Source organism: Dermacentor silvarum, chromosome 6 (genome assembly GCF_013339745.2).
Source record: "Dermacentor silvarum isolate Dsil-2018 chromosome 6, BIME_Dsil_1.4, whole genome shotgun sequence".
NCBI classification, from domain to species: domain Eukaryota; kingdom Metazoa; phylum Arthropoda; class Arachnida; order Ixodida; family Ixodidae; genus Dermacentor; species Dermacentor silvarum.
In genome coordinates, this window is record NC_051159.1 from 58,013,297 (window position 1) to 58,040,892 (window position 27,596).

Below are 27,596 nucleotides of genomic sequence, written 5' to 3' on the forward strand. Positions count from 1 at the left end.
AGAATGCACTGTTGTTTCCTGACTTTTTTAAAGCACAGTGTACATGTATGAAATAATGTAAGCAAGCTTTTTGTTGCTGAACACGCTGCGGGAAATTTATTTAACTTTTTTAGAAATTGTAAATATTCAATTTGATGTTGGACAGTCATTTTCCACAAATACATCCATTTGAGTTGGTTCGAAAATTCTGCCATTCCATCACCCCTATAAGTTTTTACTGTACCCCCTTGCTCAGTATGGATGGCAATAAAAGAAAACGCGGGAAAGAGGGAGGATGTGTTGAGGCACCGCATCACGTGCCCCACACTCTTCCGACTACAGAGGCTCAGATAAAGACATCTTTGTAATAAAGCTGCTGTCGCTGTACAACATTAAACTTCACTAATATTCATGTAAAAAAGCATTGATTTTTGTCTCCCATGTGCCACAAAACCCCATTCCTTCTAGCTCCCGACAAAGCCTGTGCATGTGTCATGCGGACAAGTCCATAGCACTCTGCAGCATTTCGTATAGACGTTTTCACGAGGGCGCTTCCAACGGTCTGGCGTGGAGAGTATGTGTCAGTGTTGCCTGTTCGGTCTGGATTGTGAGCTTGCCTTGTGCTTGCATTGTGGAGTGGTAGCTTTCCTTCGATGTTTCCGTTTATTATTGCGGTAGCAAACGTGACCGTCGCGCGAAAGGTTGTGGGGGTATGGGAAGGAGGAAGGCGGGGCGACGCTATGCTCCGGTACCAAAGGCGTATCTTGCAATCGGGCGTAAGGGGAACTTGCCACTCAATCTCCCACGTGAAAGCAAGAAAGCGGGAAGGCAGCGCGGGGAGGGAGGGGGAGGGTGCAGCTTCTACTCTGCCAACAACTCCGTTCGTACTTTGCCCGGCTGTGGCCACCGCCCGCACGCTCTCTTATCTCCACACGGCTCTGACCTTTGTATGCGCTCTGCATCCGCCGCTCAGTTTGCCCACTCCTTGCCCGAACCTTGCCCGCTGTGGCGGCTGCGATTGCTGCCAGCGTTTTGACAGTCGTCTGCGGCCATTCAGTGTGATCTATTCATGTTTGCTTGTGTGCGCTGACACCACGCTTGTTAATTCAGTTAGTAAGCGGATGTGTCCAAGTTTATGCAGCCGATAAAACTACTATCCCTACTCCGAATAGCTCTCTACTAATTTGCTATCGCAATTAATGCTTCGCCTTTCGGGCGAAACTGCGACTTTTTTTTTTGTCACGAATGACTTACGCTCGTAAATAATGGCATATATACTCACCAAAAGGCTACAGGCCAGCACTGTGCAGTTTATGGGTGCATGAACAACCAGCGTAAAATAACGATTTTGGGGACTAAGTGTGTCCACAACACAGCACTCCGCGAGACCACTGCCGATGTGGTATGTTCACACTTCACCGGTTTCCTGCATCACCTGAGGACTTGACGTTTCAGTCTAATGTGAACCATTGCACACATCAATAAAGTATGCATTCTGGTAAACCCTCTTCGGCATATTTCCCAATAGGTTGCGAGAATTGTCACCTCTTCGATGCAATATTTTTTCGTATGTAGTGGCAGAGGCTACGTTTGTTATTCTTTCAAACACTTCATTCCAGTGCTTAATACGGGGGGGGGGTCACACGGCGCACTTTTGATCGTGATCGTGCCCGATCTGGATCGAATTTCTCGGGCACGAATGGCTTCTTTGCTCAATCTGCGGAAGGGAGCCAATTGTGGTCGAACATTCCGATCCAGATTGGGCTCGATCGCGATCAAAAGTGGCCGGGTGAAACCGGTATGAGACAAATTGAAGCATTCTGCAGGAGAACTAGTCGGTAAATACACTTCGCAACGATCTGAAAAAATCGTGCCCTATGGAACACGTAATGTGTCCGCAAAAACATTGCCTCTGCGTTCACACGCGCCCTGCGCGGCTTTGCATATAAATTTAATTTCGAAATGTAGCCTCTGGGCTGTATCAGTTCGCCGCAGGTACCGCGCAGCTTGAGCGCTACGCTTCTGCTTTGACATTTGGTTATAAGCACCCTGCCCTGCACCAGATTCAATAAAGTTTGCATGATTGAGCTGTTGAGTTGCGTCGGAAGCATATGGGGTAACCACCGGATATCTACCAACCGCTGACATGCGTCGGCGCCTGGTTCTAAGCATTGCCGGACAGCTACGTGCGCGCCTGCTTTCGCTAAATGAGATAACCTTCCACCGCGGAACGTAATGGTGATCATATTTAATCGACGACTACAGTCACATGTGCCCAGTAATAACAATGAAAAAAAGATATATTACATTCGACAGCAGCAAAGAGCGCGATAAGAAATGTAGCTCCACTAACGTGAAACCTGGAAAAGAGCGAAGCAGTGATGCGCCGGTGCTTAAGTAGCGCTACAGCCCGGGCGTGATCACGCGCGACGGACGCCCACAGCCCGGGCCCCTAAAGTGCTTCGCACTTAAACGCGCGACGGATGCCGACGTCAACAGCCCGGGCGTCATCACGCGCAACGGACGCCGACAGCCCGGGCCCTAAAGTGTGTCGCACTTAAAATAGCGCTGATTAGCATGCCAGGTCTCGACGAAGCAGACGCGGCTGCGGCCGTTACCGACGACGAAACACCACATACACTGGCTGGGCTTTCTATTGCCATTTCACTTCACACTGAGCGCTCACGCGAGAACGTGAAACATGTAACAAGTCAAGTGGCACATGACAAGCGAAGCGGAAGAAAACAGTCGAAATAATTCTCGGCGAAGATCACACAACCGAAGTGCAGCCAGCCTGCTCTCGCAAGGCCCACAGTCCAAAATGGAGGCATAGCATGTTCTGATGCTAGACGTCGCCCGTGTCGGGCAATGGTTCTACTCAAGAACGTCGGTTTGTGGAAAGGTCTATAGGGTGGGATAAAGTTTATTTTACTGAACTGGTTTGTGAACCAGCTCCCAAACCGTTACATATTTGTATTTCTTCAAACTAGAAATGAACTGAAACTAATTCGAAGTCCACTGAACCCGAATTACTTTTTTTCTTTTTTTTGGGGAGGGGGGGGGGTAACACTTGGGGTATAAAATAGAGGGTGTCGACATCAAGGCGTCGGCTTCAAGGGTTTCGTGGTAGTGTTTCGTAACGCTCCTTCATACGCATTTTCACTAACCAGCAAAATCGGCTGTGGCACGTGCATTGAGGGACTTAGTGTTTCCTTGCCTCACCTTGTTCCTCTCCTGCACTCCCCCTATGTATGCGAGTTGCAAGTGAAGAGTGGCAATGCTGTTATTCACTCGTTTCATGACTGTGTTGGTTCTATCCGCGTCCTCTATTTATCTCCCCTCTACAATTCTTACTCCCCTCAGGACTGTTCCGTGTTAGTACAAATGTGAGTGCTGCAGTTTCCGTAATCCTTAAGGTGGGTGTCATGGATAACTACAGCTGTCTAGAAGGTACTGTCGTGACACCCCGGTAGGAGGAGAGGAGGAAAAAGAAGGAAATGCAGGGAGGTCAACCAGATGCACGTCCGGTTTCCTACCCTGCATGGAGGAAGGGGTTTAAAGCGATGAAAAGGGAGAGGGAAGAAGGTACTCTCAATGTGAACACATGTCGTTGTCCTACACTTCACAATCAGTCACTGAGGCCAGTCGATTTCATGAACTGGAGCAATGCGCGCAGCACCTTGTAAGCCTGCGATGCGTGGGACCATGGTCTAAGAATGTTTGTCTCTGAAAACGATCTGCTGTCTCAAGGTTTAATACACTCCAAAGAACATCACGTTCGATATCACCCCAGGGAGCTCCAGAGGGCATTGTGGTGATGCAATTGAAAGGTCCAAATCAGTTTTTCATGTCGTCTTTCCTCTCTGTCTGCCGTGCTCATGCCATGTATATACAGACTCCTCACGACACAGCGTGCAAAACAGCAACAGCTGTGGAAAATTCTAAAGGAAGAAGCAAAGAAAGCTTTGCTTAAAAAGGGCTCACAGTGTTGTGCAGCTCCACTGTGTTCCCTGTTTAGCTGGTGAAGGACATGCTTGTGTTGACAAATGCTTTCTAGGAAGAAAAAGTCGGTCAGGCTTCGAAACGTTGCATTTTAAAATTAAAATAAATTTTGGTTGGCGTTTTCTTTTCTTTTAAACTCAATAACCCTCTTGTGCAGACACTTAAAAAATATCAAGAAAAAGATTATGCAGATCCCACAAACAGTGGGAATTGAAGTTAAGTGACCCATATTTCCTGTAGCTGGCTATGGCATTAACCCTGTGGCGGTGCACCTTGACCAGCCCTTTGACTCTCTCGATGATTTCAAGCAGGCCCTCATTGTTGAGTCTCGACATGCTGAGGGTCGGAAAAAATGTGGGCTTGCCTAACTGCTCAATCATTGCGAACATGTTTACCTTCCTCGGCACCAAGCAGTACCCAAGTAGTATGCGATCGTTGAGCTGCTCAAGTAAACCTCCGAGGAATGCATTTTCCGAATTGACGCATTTCTCGGCAAAGCTGTGATCTTCCAAGAGCTTCTTTGGCAGTGTCAGGAGCCGGTTGACGTGCTTGGGGTAGGAAACTTGCTTTTGAATCTCTGTTAGTGCGCAAGCTACCACCATCCGCTATTCTGCACTTGACATACCCGGATTTACTTACATGCACCGTCTGGCTCGGCACATGTAAGAAAAGAGGCGAGAGTCGGAGATGATGATGTTGTGGCCACGCTGCCAGCAACGAGAACATAGGCATATGCCCAGCCGTTCAAGTTGGTAGGCAGCGCTAGCCCCACCAGCGTAGGAGGCAAGATAGATTCACTAAAAGTGCCTGAGATTTGCAAATCCGCTGACTTTGTTTTTTCGCCAATCCCAAGGGGTGGTTCAGGAGCTTTTTAAATCTGAGAGCTATGGTCAGTTTGCTGACTTTTTTTGAAGAGGCCTTTTGGGTCCTTTCAATATACATTTTGCTTGATGAGTTGGGTTTTATTTACAGTTGTACTGTTATTAGAATTTTATCACTGCATGGTTGTGCACTCATAGAGTCCAACAATAACAGTGGTCGAAATTTAAGACCCCCTGCAAGGATTCACTTTCACTTGATTTCATAGGACATCTGCTTGTATCCCATTGCAAGTGATAACTTAGGCGCATAATCTCAAAGGGAAATAAAAAAATAACACTAAATCACTTCGGAGTGAGAAAGTATCCTTTGGAAAATGTATTGTTCCTAATTTCCCAATAATAGGTGCATTATTAAAGCAGAAAGGAAGGTCCAAGTTCGTAAATTTTGTGCCAGAACCTCAGCGCTAGCTTGGTAGTTTGACGTCACTGATTTCAAAGTACTTTGTCGTATTTGTGTCTTGGTGGCTCAGTAAAAGTTGGCAAAACTTGCCCCATGCTATCTTTATCTCGCTTAGTATATAGTGCATTTTTACTGATAAATTATTAATTAGGTCCTAGCAGATGCCATCAAAATCTAGGATGTCACAGCGTGCTGATGTGGAAACTGCAAGGCAGTGCCACCATATGTCTTTTGTTTTTGTACTTTTTTGGCTTGCCAAGCACCTGCTCATTGTAAGAGTGGCTCTATTGCTTTCGTAGAACGAGAATTCACTAATACATTTGAAATTACCTTGCTCTTTAGTATCCTAAACATTTAGCACATTTGTTCCCAGAAGCTTTAGAGTTTTTGTCAGAAACAAAAAGCCTGTCTTTTGTGGTTTTGGTACCCATCACAGGTGTACAGACAAGGAAGTGTTTTTGATGGGAGATCATGTACTAGGTATCATGCATTCACTGTAGTCTAAATGCCGCCAAGACAGATGCTGCCGCTATCGGAGTCACCATTAGGGTTAAGCATGTGCATACTGATCAGCCCAGTTGGAATTATCTGGCCAAGGCCAATACTATGATTGAAATAACAAAGTTGTGCCCACGAAAGCATTTTGGGGTGCTGGACAGGGCCTTTCGTTCTGATTGAATTAACTGGAATCATATTATTGGACTGCTCCCAGTGTAAGCTGAAAATGTTCTAACTTTTGTTTCTCCAGGATTGCCGAATTTTTTATACTCCAGGTTTTGTTTCTTCTCGATTGCTAAACTTTTTTGACATGAAAAAAATTGTGTTGAAAATGTGGTTCTGCCCTCTTATGATTTTTTATCATGTCATTTATTTTGCGAAAGTCTTGGAAGACCTGGAAATGTCAGGAAATTATAATTAACTTGACACCCTGATTACAATAGCTTCAGCAGTTATAAGGGGCCCACCCTGTGATGCAGGTTAATCTTTTTTTTTATTGTATTTTTTTTTCTCTTAGCATACCATTTCGGCAACATCAGTGGTGGCGATTGCATTCACCACTCCAGCCTAGCTGTTTTCAGCCATGCAGTCTCACATTGTTATTCTGTACAAGAAGACAGGTTGTACCTTTAAGCACCATAAGCTCATCATCATCATCAGCCTATATTTATGTCCACTCCAGGACGAAGCCCTCTCCCTGTGATCTCCAATTACCCCTGTCTTGCGCTAGCTGATTCCAACTTGGGCCTGCAAATTTCCTAACTTTATCACCCTGCCTAGTTTTCTGTCATCCTCGATTGTGCTCCCCTTCTCTTGGTATTCATTATGAAACTCTTAAATGGTCCACCGGTTATCCATCCTATGTATTACATGGCCTGCCCAGCTCCATTTTTTTCTCTTAATGTCAACTAGAATATCGGCTATCCCCGTTTGTTCTCTCATAAACACTGCTCTCTTCCTCTCTCTTAACATTAGGCCTAAGATTCTTCGTTCCATCGCTCTTTGTGCGGTCCTTAACTTGTTCTCAAGCTTCTTTTTTAACCTCCAAGTTTCTGCCCCATATGTCAGCACCGGTAGAATGCAATGATTGTATACTTTTCTTTACAACTACAGTGGTAAGCTCCCAGTCAGGATTTGGTAATGCCTGCCGTATGCACTCCTGCCCAATCTTATTCTTCTGTAAATTTTCTTATCATGATCAGGGTCCCCATTGAGTGATTGACCTAGATAAACGTACTCCTTTACAGACTCTAGAGGCTGACTGGCGATCCTGAATTCTTGTTCACTTGCCAGGCTACTGAACATTGTTTGTCTTCTGCATATTCATCTTCAACCCAATTTTTACACTTTCTCGATTAAGGTCCTCAATCATTTGTTGTAATTTGTCCCCATTGTTGCTGAATAGGACAACGTCATCTGCAAACCGAAGGTTGCTGAGATATTCGCCGTCGATCCTCGCTCCTAAGCCTTTCCAGTCTAAGAGCTTGAATACTTCTTCTAAGCATGCAGTGAATAGCATTGGAGAGATGGTGTCTCCTTGCCTGGACCCCTTTTTTGATAGGTAACTTTATACTTTTCTTGTGGAGAACCAAGGTTGCTGTGCAATCCTTCTAGATATTTGCCAATATATTCACATATGCATCTTGTACTCCTTGATTACGCAAAGCCTCTTGCTGGTATCTCTACTGAATCAAATGCTTTTTCATAATCTATGAAAGCCATATAGAGAGGTTGATTGTACTCCGTAGATTTCTCTATTACCTGGTTGATGACATGGAGATGATCCATCGCAGAATATCCCTTCCTGAAGCCAGCACCGTAAGGTATTATGTAACTAACCTTGTACACGAGTGCTTGGAGTTCTTGGTCTTTCACGTGCTTTCGAATGTTCTCCCTCCAGTTTTTGTCCACATGCCACGCACACAGCAGTTGCCGGTCAGCACTGCCCATGACTGCTTTCCATGCATTGTAGAATGCCGGTGCATCATCACTCATGAATGCCTTCGTTGTTATTTGGCCTGTTCTCTGGCGCAGAGCTTTGAAAAACACCTCCATGCCTTGTTTGTCAACTCGGCTGGTTATGCAAAAGGCGACAGGAAAACCTGTTCCATATTCGTCGACACAGAGCAGCGTCACTAGCTGGAAGTCGTAACCTGCAGAAATAATGTAAACAAAATTGTGAACAGTGTCGTGGTCAGGTTATATTTTTACAAAAATGTTCAAGTGATGTCTTGTGCAAAAAGACCTGTTACTCTAAATTTTTTGTACTTTGGGAATGGTGCTTTTAGCTGCAGTTTGACCACTGCTGTGGCACTGATGTTGCAAGTTTACCATAAACACCTTCGTTTGTTTCTTTCTTGCAACATTTGAAGGAACCATTCACATGTAGGAAAAAAAAAAAGTTTTCTAGGGGCATTTCGATTAGTTTATATGAAAGTAAAGAATGTATATAAACAAGCAATGGGTGCTTCGTAGTGCAATCAGTAAAAGCCACATTGAATGCTCTAGAGCAAGGCTTCTCAAACTGATTGGAAGGCTTGATTCTTCGAAAGTTGAACTGACTCTCCAGAAAACTGTGGAACCTTTGCCTTCTCCCTCTTCCACCAACTTGCTTATGTTTAGGATCTAAAGCATAGAGAACGGGTGGAGAGACGAGAGGAGAGGAGTGTTTGCCACACGCTTAATAATATCAATGCTACGGTGGTCAAAGGAGTAGGTGTGCCGACCGGGCCTTGTTCACTTCCCCACATCATGATGAAACATTGGTGCTGCTGTCAGTACAATGGGGCTCCTGCGTAAGTCATCATCCGTGGGCAACATAGATAAGAGGCGTGTTTGAGGATATCGCTGCTGCTGATTTCAGCTGTGGTGTACACTTCAAATACATCCTGAGCAGTGCAAGCAGAGCTGGATAGGAAATTCGGCTGCGACCAGAAAACATGAAATGCTGGAATGATTTTTTGTAGCTTATTTGCAAGAACCTGGCACTGCAGTTCTAGATGTTTGAAACAAGTGCGGAGTTATTTTGGAATGTTAAGCTGCGAGCTGGTACGCAGTTATCTTCGTGGATTTGTTGCAGCCAAGTATTGCTTGAATCAATAAAATTAGGACGTCCAATGTCCTGAAGCAATTACCAAGCAAGCTATGTGAAACACAGCAGTGGGGCACTCCCCGATACATTTGACTACGTGGTATTTTTGTAATGTGCACTTAAACCTAAGTGCTCGAGGGTGTTGCATTCAACCCCTTTGGAATGTGGTCGTTATTTAATGGCAGGTATTCAAACCCACCTCATCCTTGCTCAGCATAATGGTAACCTCGAGCTATCATGATGGGTAAAAACAGTTTGGAGCAAGGATGTTGTACTTGAAGCTGAACTTTATGCATCCATGTAATTAAGTCGATGTCCTTCAGTATGTTCTCTAATTCAAATAATGAAATAATAAACATGTCCTCTTCCTTTATTTTTGTATGTTTTCCTTTTTTTTACCTTTTCTTCATGAAATATTGACACGTATACATGTTTATCTTTCACCGGTGGCCGCTTTCCACCGGCTAACAAATGTTAAACATTATCGCTCGGCGCAGGACGTGCCTGTATCGGAAGTTTCTAGAACGTTATCGATGCTTCTTTTCGTTGCCTGTTTTCACCGACGCTTATGTTATCTGATTGTGTGACCGACGCGAATTTTCTAGAACTTTCTGGAAGACACGCGGGCATCGGGGATTAATCTGGAACCTTCGATGACTCAGGTATAAAAGCCGACGCGTCTTGCCGCTGATCAGATTTTCGCCGATCGCCGACTGTGTTCGCCGCTATCGTTGTGCTTTGAGTGTACCTTGCTTTTGTGAGCACAGGTTCGACCAATAAACAACCAGTTTCGTCGTACACAGTTTTACAACTGTTTTCTTCAGCGTCACTACTACGTGACAATATATATCCTGTACTTTTGAATGAAAACACTTAATTGCTACTCAACACCATTCTAGTTTCTGTGACTGAGTCTCTTCCTTGTGCTGTTAAAGGGACACTAAAGGCAAATACTAAGTCGAGCTAAAGTGATGTATTAGTGCTGGAGTATCTCTAAAGCGTCAATATTATCACGAGCAAAGCCTTAGTAATAGAGAAATTGAGGTAAATGCAGGACACGATTAGGAGACTCCCCCGGGACATTCAAGTACTCGCCCGATGACGAAGGCACTCCTCATTTAAATTCTGTCACTAGTACTGAACCACTCGTTATAAAAACATACTGTATTATAAGAAGAAAGAAAATACTACTTCACCAGTTCTATTACACTTTTACAAAAAAGAACTAACTGACACCGTTGACGACGACGCGGGCGGTCAAAAGGTTTCATGTTCGCTCGACTCTGCGCCGCCAGCACTTTCGCATTTCAGTTTTTCTGTTATCGTGTAGTGTTGCGCTTGTTTTTCTGGCTCGCGAACCTCGCACTAACTGCAAGTAGCAGAGAATTTAACTTCCATGCGATGTCGCGAAATACCTGAACTGTCTACGCCGCTTTACCAAAATCAGCTGCAGCTGCGCACCGTACCGCCATCTGTCAGGCACCGTTTCATTCACCAATGGCAGCAAAGGGCGGTAATGGCGTATGCAACGTCACCACTCCTCGGTTGGCGTGGCGGGTGATTTCAATTGCAATAAAAGTATTTGGACCCTTCAGATCCAATTTTCTCGTAAACATAGTCTTTTCCTTGCACGAGACAAGTGTTTCGAGGTTTCCGGAAAGGTATTTAAACAGTCCACGTCGACTTAGTATTTGCCTTTAGTGTCCCTTTAAGGGCTGTCATGTCTTACATAAATATGCGTGATTCTAGATTACAGAAAGTCACATTTGGCACTTGCCTGTTGTGCCATGTGTCCCGTCTATGCAGAGGCGGTCACTGCCAAGCTTCTGGAGCAGCTCCTGTTGCGGCTTTGTCATTAAAACAAGCATGAAGTCGTCATCCTTTAGCAAGTCAGTGTTCCGGCGCTGCAGCACTGTAGCACTGTCAGCCATTCCTTGTTGTTTGAAAAACAATACAGGATTGTCATCCTGCGATTTCATTTTTTCTACCCACAGCAGGACACTTGTTTGGTCATCATTATGCAGGCGCTCGTTGCAGTTGATCTTGAAAGCCCTTTGAATATTGTACAAGTCCTGCCTTGTCAGCAAATGCAGACGCTTCCATGACCCATCCACACTGTCCCTAATCGAATCCATTATAGCTCCCATCGCTGTGCCAGCTTTCAGTTTGCCTGAATAAGAAAATGAAGGTGACCAATGTATTATGTCACAATCAGTGCTTCTGCAATAGTTGGTAACAATAGTGTGGCAATTGCATATCGGAAATATTTTTAATGTGTGCATATACACTAATTTGTTGAAGTGACATAACGATGACAGATATCTCTGCAATAATTCAACATGCAGTGTTTAATTTCTGAACCATTTCCAGTCATCTCCTGCAAAGTTTTCTGGTCCAGTCATCCCTTTCTCATTTTCCGGATGAATGAATGACTGGCTTTTCAGTGCAATAGACCTAGCTTTAAAAAGTATGTGTTACAATTGATAATTGCTTGTTGACTTATTCTAAACGGCCCACCACTCTTGGTGTTGGTAAGATTGTAAGCTAGAGCACTGCATGGGTCTCATTTTTTGGCCCGGGCTCGCTTTATGAAGCCCGGCCCGGGCCCGGGCATTCATCCCCAAGCTTAGCCAGGGCCTGTGTGTGCATGGCCAGGCTTTTCCTGGGCACAATGGAGGAAAGGGTGATCAAACAAAAAGTCCGGTGCACATGCATTGAAATGATGCTTGGTTATGTTGATGGTTACCCAACTCCATGAGACGCATGGTTTTGCCTTAGCCTTAGACAAACACTGTCAATTATTATCTTTTTGGACTTCCAAAAGGTATTTGATCGTGTCTCCCGTCAAAAGCTCCCAATAAAATTAAATCCATACTAAAAAATAATTCACTGTTGTCATTGATAAAGGCATATTTATCATCTAGGAGCCAGTGTGTATCGATCGCAAGCTCGTGCTCATGCCCGGCACCAGTGAAGTCAAGCATTCCACAAGGGTCGGTCCTTGGGCCATTATTCTTTTTTATTCATCAATGACATTGTGAAAGAAATACCTGTACAAATCAATATTGCAGATTATTGCATCCTTTACCAGAAGGTAAATAATCTTAATGACCGGACATTATTAAGTAGTGCTCTAGACAAACTCCAGATTTGTGCGAAAAATGGCATATGAGCATCAATACACAAAGAACTGTTTCTATGACAGTATCAAGAAAAAAGGTGCCACTAACCTTTCCGTATTCATTTATTGGTTGCTGTCTTATTGCTGTAAATCATTATAAATACCTGGGCGTAATAATCACTTCTGACCTCCAGTCGAATGACCACATCACTTTTGTAGAAAAAGTCATGAGAAAACTTGGATACCTAAAGAGATCCCTACGCCAGACAACTCGGGAAATAAATTTATTGGCTTATAAAACCTATATTCGTCCAGTTTTGGAATATGCCTCCATGGTTTGGGATGTGTGCACTAAGAAAAATATTGATAAACTTCAGAAGGTACGAAGAAAATCCGCTCGTTTGATCTTTCGCTCGTACAATCGCCATACTTAGAGTTAGTGCCCTTCTTCAGACAGCGAACTTGGAATCCTTGCAACTATGATGATGCCATGAAAGATTAAATTACCTGTACTTGCTCTATCATGATAAGCTTGGCATGAGTGCATACATTGAAAAAGTTACGCAACGGTCCACGTGGGCGTATCATTAAAAAAAATTAAGATTTTTCTTGTAGGACTAACACCTACAAGGATTCTTTTTTCCTGTGAACTGTATGCAAGTGGAATGGTCTCCCGGAAGATGTTGTGGATGCATAAACAGTGCCTTCATTTTTAGCGCAGCTGAAAAAATTGCAACAATTTTTTGCCACTGTATCTGTTCTTATCTTTTTTGTTGTTTTGATGTTAGTACGTCTTTCAATATATGTTATGCATTGTGCAAATTTATTTGTATATTGAATTTCACTAATTATGTTCCCAATTGTGTGTTCAGAGTATTTTTGTAACACTTCTGTATGATATTACAGTGTGCTATAATGTATTTTGTTCAATCAAAGAGACATAGTCTCGCTGTCCTCTTGCTTATGGCCTTATTTTAAGGCCAGCAGACACCTTGTAAATAAATGATAGCACTAGTTCGTCAGACAATGTCATAATGGGCACATTGCAAAAATTAAGTCGCCCCAAAATTTCAATTTCTTAATTTATTTGTGCAGTTCACATTCACCCCTGAAGCTTAGCATCTGCTTGGCTAATGCATCACTCATTATTGAGCCTGCGCATCAGAACACATTTAATGCAAAAACATCATATGCCCCATTACGCGAAAATCCGTCAGTGACCGAAAGATGGTATCAAAAATGGCTGATGACGCAAAGAGTGAAAACACATCAAAAATGCTCAGAGTGACGTCAAATTTCTCAGGGAGGTTCCTGTAAGCAAAGGAATGTCTTTGAAAAGAAGATTAGGTACATTTCGGTCTGGGTGGGAATCGAACTCGGGACCCTGGGGTGTTAGACAAGCACACTTCCTTGACAGAGTGTTCTGGCTGACTAAAGGCGTGCCTAGTGCATATGTTGACGCCCATGGAAAGATTGACACTATACGAATGCAGCCAACTCATCAGCAACAATCCTATCACATCTGGTCTCTACTTACATTTAACCAAAATGACTATAATGCTTTCGCATTTTCACACATAAGGAGTCTCCGCCGAATTTTTCGCCCCGTTTTGCTAAGGGGGTATGGAGTAGCATTTTTATCACAAGTACTATGAGTCTTATTTAAGGAAATGTATGAAGATCAACATTATTGAGTGCAGAACTGAAGAAAAGTGACACTTGTTTTAAACAAAGTTTCTTCTTGTTAAAAACTAAGGAAAAGGGTCAATTGTTTCCCATCATGAAAGCGCAGTAATGTGTTCGTCACATTACATTCACCGGAAATTGAGATGTTTTGATACGGGTTGGACTGAACTGAGGTGCGATTGGAGATATTTGTTCGAAACGCGTTGTGTTCAGTTGCGTCAACGTCACAAAATGGCAGCATGCAAAATTTGGGAGAACGGGAGGGAGACGGCAATCAACCATTCTGTAGCCGCACCCACCGTTTTGAACCAATCCACTCCACCAGACGTGCCATGCGAAGCCGGTCTCGTAGCGAGTGGACGATCGCTCAAACTTCACAACTTTTGTCACGTTCTGCTCCTGGCATACGACGTGCTCGTAATCAAAATGATTGACAGGAGCGTGTCGTCATTTCGACGTTACCGAAAACTACTAACTGCCCGGACGAAAAACGTCCAGGGAGTTCACCGCTTGCCGATTGGCTGCTCTCTCCCTTCCGTTGTCACAAATTTTACATACTGCCACTTTGTGACGTTGCAGCAACTGAACAGAATGCGAAATGAACAAAGATATCCGATCGCGTCCCTGGTTGTGACACCTTTATTGCTAGTCATTCAGGGCGTTTCATGAAGTGTGGCTGCAGTCTTACCCGCAAGGACTGCTAGAATTTTTCTCTACTGATGCTATAAAATGCTAGTTAACATATTTCAATACTAACACAGCACAACTACTTAACACATGGTGTGTTCACTTGCAAAAATCACCCCTATGTGATGGCCACAGTGGGCTCTTATGCTTCCGTGGCCAGCGCAATCCTCCATCACAGAGTCCACAAGCTAGTTTCTCCACAACATCGACAGATGCTGACATTTTTTCATAAGGTCTATTGACAAGACGCTGTGCCTTTCGCTTTATATTGCTTTAATGAGAGCACTTCTGTAATGCAAGAGTGTTTTGCATGTTAAAATGTCACAAAATGTCACTACCAGCATTGTTACTGCCGTGTACGTTTACTGTAACTCGGTATTTTAATATAGAATGGACAAGCTAAAGCTCAGTTGCTGGCACCTGTGAAGGCTGATCACACATTGAAATTGATCTACTGGAACATATTGATTCTAATTTTTGTGTGCAAGGCTGTAACCACCCAAGTTTCCTTACCAGCGATTGCAGACCTCTCTGTGTCGGACAGAAAAATGTGGCAAAGCTTGAAGTCGTGTCCTCGATGTTTGTTCTGGAAGACCACATTGATGCCTTTGCTGCTTTCAGTCACAGCCATTGTGGCTAGGCATACGTGGCCACATTTCACACTACCTTGAGATTTCATCTTTTTTGTCCCAGTGCCTATAAAACATAACATACCTTAACTAGCAATAGTGGTAAATTTTCACTTCCACAAAAGCACACCACAAAATTCAAACCATAAATTCAGGAACTTGTATGGCCTCAGAAGGCCATACTAGTAATGTGTGGCCGCAGTACACCTGAAGCACCATGGAAACCTTAAGCTTAATTTGCTTCAAATAAAATGTTCATATACACTGCCACACAATCAATGCCACAATTAATCTACCAAAAATAGAAGAAAAAAATGACCAAATTAACAGATAATCTAAACAGAGCAATCAGTGTGTGCCTCGTTAACTACATTATTTAGACAAAGTAATCAATGTGTGGTTCAGTGCCATTTAACATGATGTTTTGTATTAGGTATTAGTCATAGGTTGCAATTGGAAGCTGCATTAATTGATTTTTTTGTAAGATGAGGTTACTGTGTTTTAAAAGTGTGATTTTACACGAATGTGTTCAATATTTGACCAATTCAAGTGGATATGCAGTCGTAACTGTTTCACTCTTTAACTATGATGGGGAAAATAGGTGTTTTAACGCGATAGCGTTAAGGAGCGCCATGTCGCAGAAAATTGGGCATCCGCGTCCGTGGCTCAGAAAATCATCTTGAACCACCCCGACCATGCAGGCCCCTCCGCATGGTGCAGAGGCATTAGTGAACTAATTGAATTTCTCATAGTAAAATCTGTCAGAAAAATTGTAAAGTAAGACTTAACCACCACCTACAGACATGATAGCGTCGGATTGGAATTTGAATGTACGAGAAAAGATAATTCTGTTACAACGAAACTCGAACGCAAACTCCTTTTCCAGCGAGAGTCTCTACCATACCAACAGTGGCGCACCAGGGTAGGTTACTTGCAAAAACACCATCGAGATAGCGCTCGCCTCCTCAGCAGTTTAAAGTCACTGGAACCTGGAAAGTACTGCAACAGCCGGAGCGTGCGCAGGCAACACTGCACTGTTTTTGCCAGATTTGGTCCAGTGCATCTCTCGGGCGGCAGCAGCTGAGCTATGCAGCTTCGCTTTCAGCGGTTTATATTATCGCAAATCAAACGCATTTCATCGTCCTTTAATAAAAGATGAGATGGTGCATCTTCTATGCGTGTGAAGCAGTACAGATAAGTGCGATTGGAAGATCTTTACCGGCGCCAAATTGCATGAAGTGAGACCAGCGACAGGACGGGTGCTCGAGCAGCCGGCCTTTCGTTTGTTATCCTTCCCGATGAGTTTTGTGCTCGTTGGGAAGCCATCCAAGGAATATACTAAATTGCTTAATTAGTAGACGCGAAATTTACCACTAAAAGCAACATTAGTAGTGTTTTGAGGATTTTATACGTCCCAAGCCTACATGAATCACGGGTTTGTTTACATTGAGTTTTTACCCTCGTAGCTATTCGACGTGTCGCAGAAAATGCGAGCAGCTCTTCCTCGGGTTTTCTAGGCTTGCTACAGTGAAGACCGGCACGATGGTTGTCGCAGTGGGCCCTGTGAAATCCACAAACAAAACCGTGTTTCGCTTAGCTAGATGCGATATAAATTACATCTACTCGGAAAGTGAAGCATTCAAATGCGCACCCCCCGTTCTAAATTCAAAACGAACCCGATGCTGTGTGTCACACAGAATTTTGTAGGCTGACTAGGTATCAAGTGTTGCCACGCATCGTTTATAAGCATGGATGCAATAGCTTTCGAACGTGGCTACTGATTTACTTGCCCTCGAAACGATTGATACAGATCGACTTTAAAGAAGATAAACTGTACAAGAAAAGGCATGCTAAAACAGTTATCCATGTCACGTTCCCGTTGTTTTAAGCAGTAATAAACAACACACGAGAAAATGTATATCTTGATATTCGACATTGACAGGTGGATAGATCTTTGTTGCAGCGGTTTTCTCACTACATTAGGTATTTTTTACACAGCCGCCCGCATTCTGACGCTCTTCGACGGTCATTTTTCTCGGTTCTGCATATTTCTGAGCATCTCCTCGCCTTGTTTGCGCAAGGCAAACCGCATTTTACAAAGCGAACGCGTGAAGCATCTCGATCACATTATGGTATCTAAGCAGTTCGATGATACCGCAAAGACTCTCAGCGTTGCGGTATCAAGTTCACCTAGTGGGAGTGGAATTGACGCACTTTATTCGGTGCAACCAGATAGCATGGTGCTTGCCGTCGCTCTTCCCACTTAATTGGTATCGTGAAAAGTGCTTTCCTGGACTCCCGGTGGTTGCTGCACTCGAAAGTGCAGCGCTCGGGCATTTCTTGTCATTTTAAGTCTACGAAAGTTACATATGCCCTAAATTGCACAAAAATGAAAACTCCGACCTTGTCAATGGCTCATACGCGCTGCATGTACGAGCAATGCCTTTGTCTGCTTGCCCGCTCCAGCACGGCGCGGACCATCTATGGTGGAAAATGATCACCTGACGGCAACTGACCATTTGGCGGCGCAGCGGCGAAGAGAAAAGGGATGCGGTACTTTCCAAGTTCAAGTGACTTTGAACGGGGACTTAGGCTGCCTAATGGGTTTTTGACATGTGCATCTTGGGGCAACAGCAAACAAATAAGAAAATAATACAAAAAGGTCCTAGGGCCCTCACATTTTGATATATTGCCCCTGGAAAAATGTCTTCCCAGCAGTGCATCTGTGTTTAAAGGCGAAGCCAAGTTTAAGGGTATCGGCGTAAGCTTGGTCTTTGTAAGCTGGCTTTCCCACGTGTGTTGCAGTGAAGCCTACTCGTAAAGAAAAATGCAATGCGAAGGGGTCGAGTGACACAATCGCGTTCCACTCTTAAGGTGAAGCTTAAGCGTCCTCCAATTTTTTTTGTAGGTACGCCAGATTTTTTTTCTGAATTAACTACTGCACTCAGTATTTTATGTAATAAATAAACAAAAAGCAGAATCAGTGTACTTTACCAGCATAAAAGTACTATTAACGAGATGTATATCATAAAAAAACTTGAATTGCCAAAATCAAGATTGTGGGATAAAATTGAGCAAAGTTTGTAAAGATACACTTGAATCTACTAATAAGAAAATCTAACGAAAATTATGAGATATACAATATGTATTGCTGTCTAATAGGCATTATCTCCCAAAAAATTGAAAATTTGCATTGAACATGTCATCATCAGCCTATATTTATGTCCACTGCAGGATGAAGGCCTCTCCCTGCGATCTCAAATTACCCCTGTTTTGTGCTACCCGATTCCAACTTGCGCCTGCAAATTTCCTAACTTCATCACCTCACCTAATTTTCTACTGTCCTCGACTACGCTTCCCTTCTCTTGGTACCCATTCTGTAACTTTAATGGTCCACCGGTTATCCATCCTACATATTACATGGCCTGCCCAGCTTCATTTTTTCCGCTTAATGTCAACTAGAATATCGCCTATCCCCGTTTGTTCCCTGATCAAAACTGCTCTCTTCCTCTCTTAATATTAGGCCTAAGATTTTTCGTTCCATCGCTCTTTGTGTGGTCCTTAACTTGTTCTCGAGCTTCTTTGTTAACCTCCAAGTTTCTGCCCCATATGTTAGCAACAGTAAATGCAATGATTGTACTTTTCTTTTCAACGACAGTGGTAAACTCCCAGTCAGGATTCGGCAATGCCTGCCGTATGCACTCCAGCCTAATTTTATTCTTCTATAAATTTCTTTCTCATGATCAGGGTCCCCTGTGAGTAATTGACCTAGATAAACATACTCCTTTACAGACTCTAGAGGCTGACTGGCGATCCTGAATTCTTGTTCCCTTGCCAGGCTATTGAGGGATCTCAATATTATTACCTCAATCATTTGCTGTAATTCGTCCCCATTGTTGCTGAATAGGTCAATGTCATCTGTAAACCGAAGGTTGCTGAGATATTCGCTGTTGACCCTCACTCCAAAGCCTTCCCAGTCTAAGAGCTTGAATACTTCTAAGCATGCAGTGAATAGCGTTGGAGAGATTGTGTCTCCTTGCCTGGGACCCCCTTCTCTATAGGTATCTTTCTACTTTTCTTGTGGACAACCAAGGTTGTTGTGCAATCCTTGCAGATATTTGCCAAGATATTCACGTATGCATCCTGTACTCCTTGGTTACGTAATGTCTCTATGACTGCTGGTATCTCTACTGAATCAAATACTTTTTCATAATCTATGAAAGCCATATAGAGAGGCTGATCGTACTCGCAGATTTCTGTATTACCTGGTTGATGACATGGACATGATCTATCTGTCCTTCTTCAGATCCCTTCAACAAGCCAGCCTGTTCTCTTGGTTGACTGAAGTCAAGTGTTGCCCTGATTCCATTGGAAATTATCTTGGTGAATATTTTATACAATACTGAAAGCAAGCTAATTGGTGTATAATTCTTCAATTCTTTAACATCTCGCTTCTTATGGATGAGTATAATGTTGGCGTTCTTCCAGCATTCTGGTACACTTGAAGTCATGAGGCATTGCGTATAAACGGCCGCAAGCTTTTGAAGAATGATATCTCCACCATCCTTGATTAAATCAACTGTTATTCCATTTTTTCCTGCCCCCTTTCCCCGAGTCATGTCTTGCAAAGCCCTTCTAACTTCATTGCTAGTTATAGACGGAGCCTCTGCATCCTGTTTGTCACTATTTGGAATGAAAGTACCTTGGCTGCCCTGGGTACTGTACAGGTCAGTATAGAAGTCTTCTGCTGTTTCACTATCTCGTCGAAATAGCTGATATTACCCTGCTTATCTTTCAGTGAATACATCTGCCTTGTCCTATGCCAAGTTTTCTTCTCACTGATTTCATGCTGCGTCCATATTTTAGGGCTTCCTCCATCTTTACCACATTATGATTTCGAATATCCTTTACTTTCTTGTTGATCAGTTTTGACAGTTCAGCAAATTCTATCTGATCTGTCAAGTTCGACACTTTCATGTTTTGCCGTTTCTTTATTAGGTCCTTTGCTACTTGGGAGAGCTTACTGGTTTCTTTTGTGCCTTACCTCCCACTTCAATTGCTGCTTCTTAGATCAGCCTAGTTGCGGTGTCATTTATTACTTGTATGTTGTCTTCATCTTCCTGTTCTAAAGCTGCATATTTGTTTGCGAGCACCAGCCTGTATTGGTCTGCTTTTACCCTACTACGTCTAGGTTGGCCTGTTTCTTCGTGACTAATCTTCAAATTGAGAGAAATCCTAGACCTCACTTATCTGTGGTCACTGCACTTTACCCTAACACTTCTACATCCTGCACTATGCTGGGATTAGCAGAGAGTATGAGCTCTATTTCATTCCTTGTTTCTCCATTAGGGTTTTTCCAGGTCCCCTTACTGTTCTTGCGCATCCTGATTAAGGTATTCATTATTCAGAGCCTATTCCTTTCCCCGAATTCTACCAACATCTCTCCTCTAGTGTTCCTAGAATCGATGCCGTAGTTGCCAATTGCTTGCTCACCAGCCTGCTTTCCCCCCACTTTTGCATTGAAGTCACCCATGACAACAGTATACTGAGTTTGCACCTTTCTCATTGCTAATTCAACATCTTCATCAAATTGTTCTATCTCTTCATCATCGTGACTGGAGGTTGGGGCATAGGCTTGTACTACTATACAGTACTACTAGCTATACAGTAGGAAGCAGCATTCTGAACCTACCCGCCGGGGTAGCTCAGTCAGCTAAGGCGTTGCGCTGCTGAGCTCGAGATCGCGGGATCGAATCCCGGCCGCGGCGGCCGCATTTCGATGGAGGCGAAATGCAAAAACGCCCGTGTGCTTGCGTTGTAGTGCACGTTAAAGAACCCCAGGTGGTCGAAATTATTCCGGAGCCCTCCACTACGGCGTGCCTCATAATCAGAACTGGTTTTGGCACGTAAAACCCCAGAAAGAAGAAGAAGCATTCTGAACCAAACACCCTTCTTGTTTAATGTCAGTTATTGTCCTATAGCAGCTGCGTGTGGAAATATGCTATATAACGGAAATATAGCACCTGAATAGGCTTCTGTTGAAAAGAGAGTGTTCAAGAAAAAGGTGAATTCGCGGTTTGCTTGGTACCACCGTGCGCCAAACACAACTGCAGAATTTGGCTGAGGTGTTCACAGCAGCGTATGCTATCTGCGAGGTGCGTTTTTTCACTAAGCTTGAGGGTTGGTTCTGGGCTCCTTTAAGTATTCACCAATTTGTGATTTCAGAAGGGAATAGCTGCGGTGCATCAAACAACGCTGCAGTTGAGCATGTGGTTATGCTGTTACCTCATTTTGTTAATACTACTGCCTGTGCATCATTAATATTCAACTGATAAAAACTTAGATGAATCATCAGGCGACTATACAAAATTAGGGTCCTCCCTTTTGGTTAAAATGTGATAGCATATTTGTGCACAGCCAATAAGAAGTTTATGAAAATTGTGTTTAACCCGATTTTTGCCCTTTAAAGGATAATAAATGCAAGTGCTACATGAAGTAATGTACACCCGTAAGCAAAAGTATACGGCGGAAAAAGTGAATTTCCTCATAATTAACAATCATAAACTGGAATTGATGAGTACACTGAAAAGTTTGCACTGCCAAGTTTGGACTGCAGTCCTCAAGCTCAAGTTGCGTTCATAGGCAGAGGAAAAAATCTGCTTTTTCACGCAACCCCTGGTCCGCATACTTTTGCTCACGGGTGTACATTGCCAACTTTTTGTGAGCAAGTGGTCAATATATTAATATTGATTTACTACTGTGTAGATGGAATGGCCTCGTTTTCACTTCAAGACTTGAGCAAAAACTGGCATTTGTAAAGATATACATTCGGCACCGGTCAGCTTTGAGTGATTGAAAGCTTGCTGCCTTTGCAGTTGTCACATGTACACGAATCAGCAATGGAGTACTGCGTCACATTTCCCACATGTCACATACATATTGGCTGCACTAATGCGCTGGTGAGCCAAGTACCGCAGCTCTGACATTGCTCTGCAATGCAAATGGTAGTTCTAATGTTGAAAGGATACTTAACTATGTTTTGTTCAAGAAAGAATGGCTGATTAATCTAATTGGCATTGTAATAAATTTGTTGCAAGAGCTTACACTTATAGTCTAAAACAATAAACTCTGCATTCTTTTAAGTGTATTAATGCCTGACAATGAGGATTTGTAGAGATGAGTTCATCACATTATATACAAGCAGCTCTGTTTGCCATTACATGTTCCTGTGAGTGATTTTGCTTGCTTAAATAGAACATTTTTGTCCAAGAGAGACTATTTGTGTTAATCATCTTTATAAGTTACCTGAAAGATCCTGAACTTTGGGCTTCCGGATAAAACCCCCCAATGTTGCCCTGGTTTCTTCCTGTCAAAACACTTGATTTTTACTACCTTCCACAATTCAGAAAAATATAAAACCGAATAAGGGGGAAGGAACCCAAAAGAGAATGCATACATCAGAAAGGAGGATAAGTAAATTTTTCTCTGAGGAAGTGTGCAGAAGCAAAAAATATATTTACCAATAAACCACAACAAAGATTGCAGCCCTTGAGGAACAAAAGGTGGAAATGTTCACCTTTAATTATATGGCATTTTGCTAGTGTCCCATGCATTGTGCACACCAGTGAGGATAATAGCCTGCGAGTGGTACCTGTTGGGATAAAGTTTCCGGACCGGTGGCAGCGATAATGTGTCACTCGTGCTCCTGAAGGATTGCTGACCTTTGCACCAGCTGACATTACAAAGCGGCTGCGTGTGTCACTCTCCATTTTTTGTTTCCAGGTTTTGAAGGCTGTAGTCAGAAAATGAGAGTGATAAAGCATAAGGGTGTAATGCACACTCCAGTAATTTGCTGCATGTAGCTGTGCTAAAAGTTCTCAAGAATAAGAATGCATGCTTGTCATGAAATTTGCAAATGAAGATCTACAGCAATAACACGAAGTATTGGTATGTTCAAACGAATGAATCGTATTTTTATTTGGTGAAATAAAAGAAGAAATTGCTTAGCTGAGAGTAAACAAGCTATTCATATCTTGAGTGACACCTTTTTTTTTTTAATTTACGAGGCAGTTTCGTTATCTTTTTGAGGTGCATCAGTTTATCGAGGTCAAAGGATATTATTTAACACACTCTTTAATTCGCATCTACGTCTATACGAGCCGCGGGCCTCGGCTCGCCTCTCAACGTGAACAAGGTAAACATTCGCCGGTCATGTCTTGTCTCCTTTTACTGAACCATACACGTATTTCGTCTGCGTTTCCCCGCTGGTTATCTGCTTGCTGGCTGCAGATTCTAGTACACAGTAACACTATACCGCCGGTTTGAGCCGCTAAGTACAATCAGGGTCTTTCAATACTTATAGAAGGACCCTGTTATAATACAACACGGGCACCATGCAGAGGACAATAACACGATCCCCGACTCGAAACCATAGGAGGTCGCCATAGCCTCGCAGGTGCGTAGACGTCCTTGGTAGTGCGAGCGACGTTGTCTTTGGTGTCGCGGGGGAAAATGAATGTTGGGAGCTGTGCTGTTTTCCGTGTGTTAATGAATCAAGTGCTGATAATTCTTCCTACACCATTTTACAACTGCTAGGGAACCGAAGAGAAGGCAATCATTGGCGAGAAAACTGGATGCGTGCGTCGGCCATGGATAGCGGGGGTGCGAGCTTTTGGAATTTTCATCGAGAGAACTGCATCTGGGTAGGTATGTTTTATTATTATTATTTTTTTTTATTCAGCATGTCGCCTCTGAAACAAGTGTCCGAACCAAAGTGCAACGCGACAAATTACACCTGCATGTTTGTGCGCGCCGACGTGCAACCGCAGCATTAAGTACGAGTTACTCTGAATAAAGTTTCTTCTGCGACTTCGCATTGCGATTACTATTGGAGATAAGGCGAGCGGCGATATACGCCAGTATGTGCATAACGGTCCTTGCGAAGTATTTTGGCACTCGGCATTGAGCTGCACGGTTAGCCTTTGTGCCTGCTAATCCATGTGTAAAAATTCAGAAGCCGCAGTTTGTTGCCATTAAAACGGCAGTTGCCGCGAATTAGTTAGATTTTTTTTCTTTTTTTTTTTTATAAGCGCGCTGGTTTGCACAAAGCAGCGCGTTATGTTTCTGCCGGGGCAGCGACTGACAAGCCATTACACCATGAAATCGAGAGCACAACCGTCGGCGCATTCCGCGCGCTGAAAGAATTTTACTGGGTACTGCCGGGCCCCAAACAAGGCCTGTTGCTGATTGTGCTAAATGTTCTGAGGTTAATGAGATCAGGCATCACGAACGGCTGTGTTATATAGGTACCTTTTTCCCGCCCGAAATCAATGTTCAACCGTGCGCTAAAAGTATGTCAGGTGTAGGTGCTTGCTGTCTTCGGTGGTGCAGGACCACAAAGGTTTCGCCTATGCACCTTGCAACGCCTATGTATGTACCTTTGCATATATAAATAACCGTTGATTAACCACGTCAAGCATTGTCACGAAAGATTTCTCACCTGACATTGATGTGAAGCGGTGCTCCTCGTACTCGGGAACAAAGTCGTGGACGTTGATGTAGTGCGACCGTATCTCGTTAAAAGCAAAGAAACGTTCGTTGCACATGTCGCATTGCAGCTTTGCTACTCTAGGCAGAGACAGGTGATGTTGTTTGTGCACGTTTATCATGTGCCGCTTCAAATTGCTCGCCTTTGAACATCGCAGGTCGCAGTAGGGGCATACAGTCGGTTTAGGATTGTCGGTCGTCTCCATGTCCGGAAATTTCGGCTGCCCGAAGGTCGCCGTACGTTCGAGACGAGTACTTGAATCGCAGGGCTGTCCGAGACAGTCGAGAGGCAAGGACCGTACGCAGCTTTACCCAACAAGTGTCGCGCAGCTTGGAGTAAGCTAAAATGTTAAGCCCGCGCTTTTCGGCTTCGTGGGATGCCGCTAGGGGCGGACTTGCGCAGTGGCATAGTAAACCGAAACTACGAATTCCCCATAGGTCGCTTCGCCCCAATACAGTCGTGTTATGCGCTGAAGCATATCTGCCATGCAGTGAAGCATAGTGACGCGGCCCTCTATGCGTTGTGCCGTCTCTAGTAAGAGTGCGAGCACCTAGGTAACTGTCGTGGAAGGACTTCATAATTAACGAACGCGTAGTCGGCAGGCGCCGTGACAGTGCCCCTTTCCACTCTTTTAAGCACGAGGTCGCGGGATCAAATCCCGGTCGCGGCGGCCGCATTTTGATGGAGGCGAAATGCAAAAACGCCCGTGTGCTTGCGTTGTAGTGCACGTTAAAGAACCCCAGTAGTAAAAAAGGTAGTAAAAATTATCCGGAGCCCTCCACTACGGCGTGGCTCATAATCAGAACTAGTTTTGGAACGTAAAACCCCAGAAAGAATATGCTTCACTGCATAGCAAAGATGCGCTTCACCTGCAATAATGTGTGTGCTTCACAGCAATATATTCTGTATGCTTCACAGCAGAACACGGGTGTACTGCAGCAGAGCTGACTATTGGAAGCCTGTCATAGTTATATGCATATCACGTGATCCAGCTAACGTTAGCCAAGCTGCTATGTTGCGGGATGCAATTATAAGACCTACAGTGTTTGATCATCAGAAGTCTGATGACTGATCACCGTAGCTTTTAACATCTTACCTTGCATCATATTTCTTTTAACTTTTTCTTTTGTTGAACAGCTTGGCTAACGTTATCTGGGACACCCTATATAAGACCCTTGCCCAGCCCTTGCCAACAAATGGTATCTCGATGACAACATGGACCATTTTCAATCCGAACCACTTCATTATAAAAAAAAGAAATGAAAGAAAACGTTGGTTGAGGGATATGCCACAGCACTAGGTTGATGGGAGGTAAAGTAACGCCGTTGTCTGCTTTATAAGCGTGAGGCTGAAATGGTAGAGCTAGGTTATAATTGTGGGCTGCTTGAGCAATATTGAAACTCAAGGTGTGCCACCGCCTTTGCAAATACTTTCTAAAAAAATCCAATTTTCGAGTTCTAGCATTTGAACCACCTCCAGAATTGAATGTTTTGTTGAAGGAATGGTTTTCTGTGGCTCACTTAGTCTGCTATGCTGCTACATCGGCCCTCATAATGTATAGAAGCATGTACTGTGACTGAGCAAGGTGGGAAGTTTGAAAATGTTGCAATGACCTGCTCTCTCGTGCCTGTATACTGTGTGGCGACATTGGTACACAGTATCCTTTTGGGAAATGAAACTAAAATTGGCTATAGAAAAGCTAATATATTTAATTATTTAGGGTGCTCTGAGGCTTGCCACTATTTTTTCTAGGGTTTAGAGGCCTAGAGTCATCTTTCTAATGCTAAATAAAAATAAATGTATTGTTGAAAAGATCATGTCAATACCCCTAAAGGGCATTAAAGTTTTCAGGAAAGAAATACATTATGCCAAAAACTTTCTTAAAAAGTTATTTTATCAGGTAGTTTATTTAGCTGCAAGCTTGCACCACATCAGTTGTTGCAAGTGCTGTATGGGAAATATCAGGCCTTGCAGAGATGGAATGCACAATTCGATGAGCCAGACAGTGTGCAGTGGCTTTGTGAGTGAGGCCATTAGAGGCACTTTGTGATCTTGCCATGCGTGATTCAGCTGCATAGCACTTATGTCAGCATGCCAGTGCATGAATTACGTCTTCACTTTGGACTTATGCTGTCGATGTGAACTTCTATGGTCTCCAGTAGGTGTGAAGATGTTATCTTTGTTTCCAGAGTGCAGTGTCTGCTGATGCATCTCGGTTCAGGACTGGCGCATGGGAAGGTGTGCGTGACAAATATTTGACTATAGTGACCCTTTGTTGCCATAGAAAGTTGTCCATGAGGGCCTTCAAGAGAGGGCAGGTAGTGTAGTTTCCCTTCCTTTCTTTCTGCAGGGCATCAACGTAAGAAAGACATCAAGGCACTATCTGCATGATTTGTAGTCTGCTTGATTGTACCCAATAAAAAAAGTTGAAAATTCCAAACACTGTTCATTGTAGCTTACCTGCTTGTGATGGAGCACGTAGCGTTCAAACTTTTGAATGTTTAATACTCAATGCAATGTGTGCATCTTGCTCTGTGAAACAGATGACATAACACAAGACCGGCTGTGAAAAGTGACATCGTCCTTTACACAGTTCCAATTTTTTTTTTTTTTTTTGTGTGGATGGCTTTAGGAAAAATGTGATTTAAGTGTAATACTATTTTATGCTTACATGTGCAGTGCAGTGACATGCGAATTCAGCTGTATTGTCAGTGTGTGAACTTCTAGCACAATTTCTTTGGTTCGTGAAATTTTTACAATTTCTGTACAATAATGCAGAGTTGAAATATACCTTTATGCTGTGTTGAAGATAAAGTTCTGTGCGTCAAGTTTGGAATTGAATGTATTTGTAGCAAAGTTTTATAGTGGTGACTACTATTGAATATCTGGTTGCAGCATGAGAAACTGATAATGGCTATGAGCAAAGCTGGTCACATGTAGGGTAAATGATTTCCTTATATAACTGTGGTGCTAGAACTCTTCCCAATACTAGTGCAAGCATGATTAGATAATGCAGGTCATGTCATTTATTTTTGTCCACAGCCATGCCAGTGCACGTGTCTACTATTGGCTAGT

General features: G+C 43.4%; 1 long non-coding RNA gene across 1 annotated transcript in view; it reads left to right on the forward strand.

The window, feature by feature from the left end:
- LOC119455515 (uncharacterized) overlaps positions 1 to 27,255 on the forward strand; it is a 42,772-nt gene extending 15,517 nt beyond the window's left edge. The window contains exons 3-4 of the long non-coding RNA XR_005192965.2: positions 23,570 to 23,676; positions 26,711 to 27,255. This is a non-coding gene — a long non-coding RNA (uncharacterized LOC119455515). The remainder of the gene's footprint in view (positions 1 to 23,569; positions 23,677 to 26,710) is intronic.
- The last annotated feature ends 341 nt before the right edge of the window (positions 27,256 to 27,596 follow it).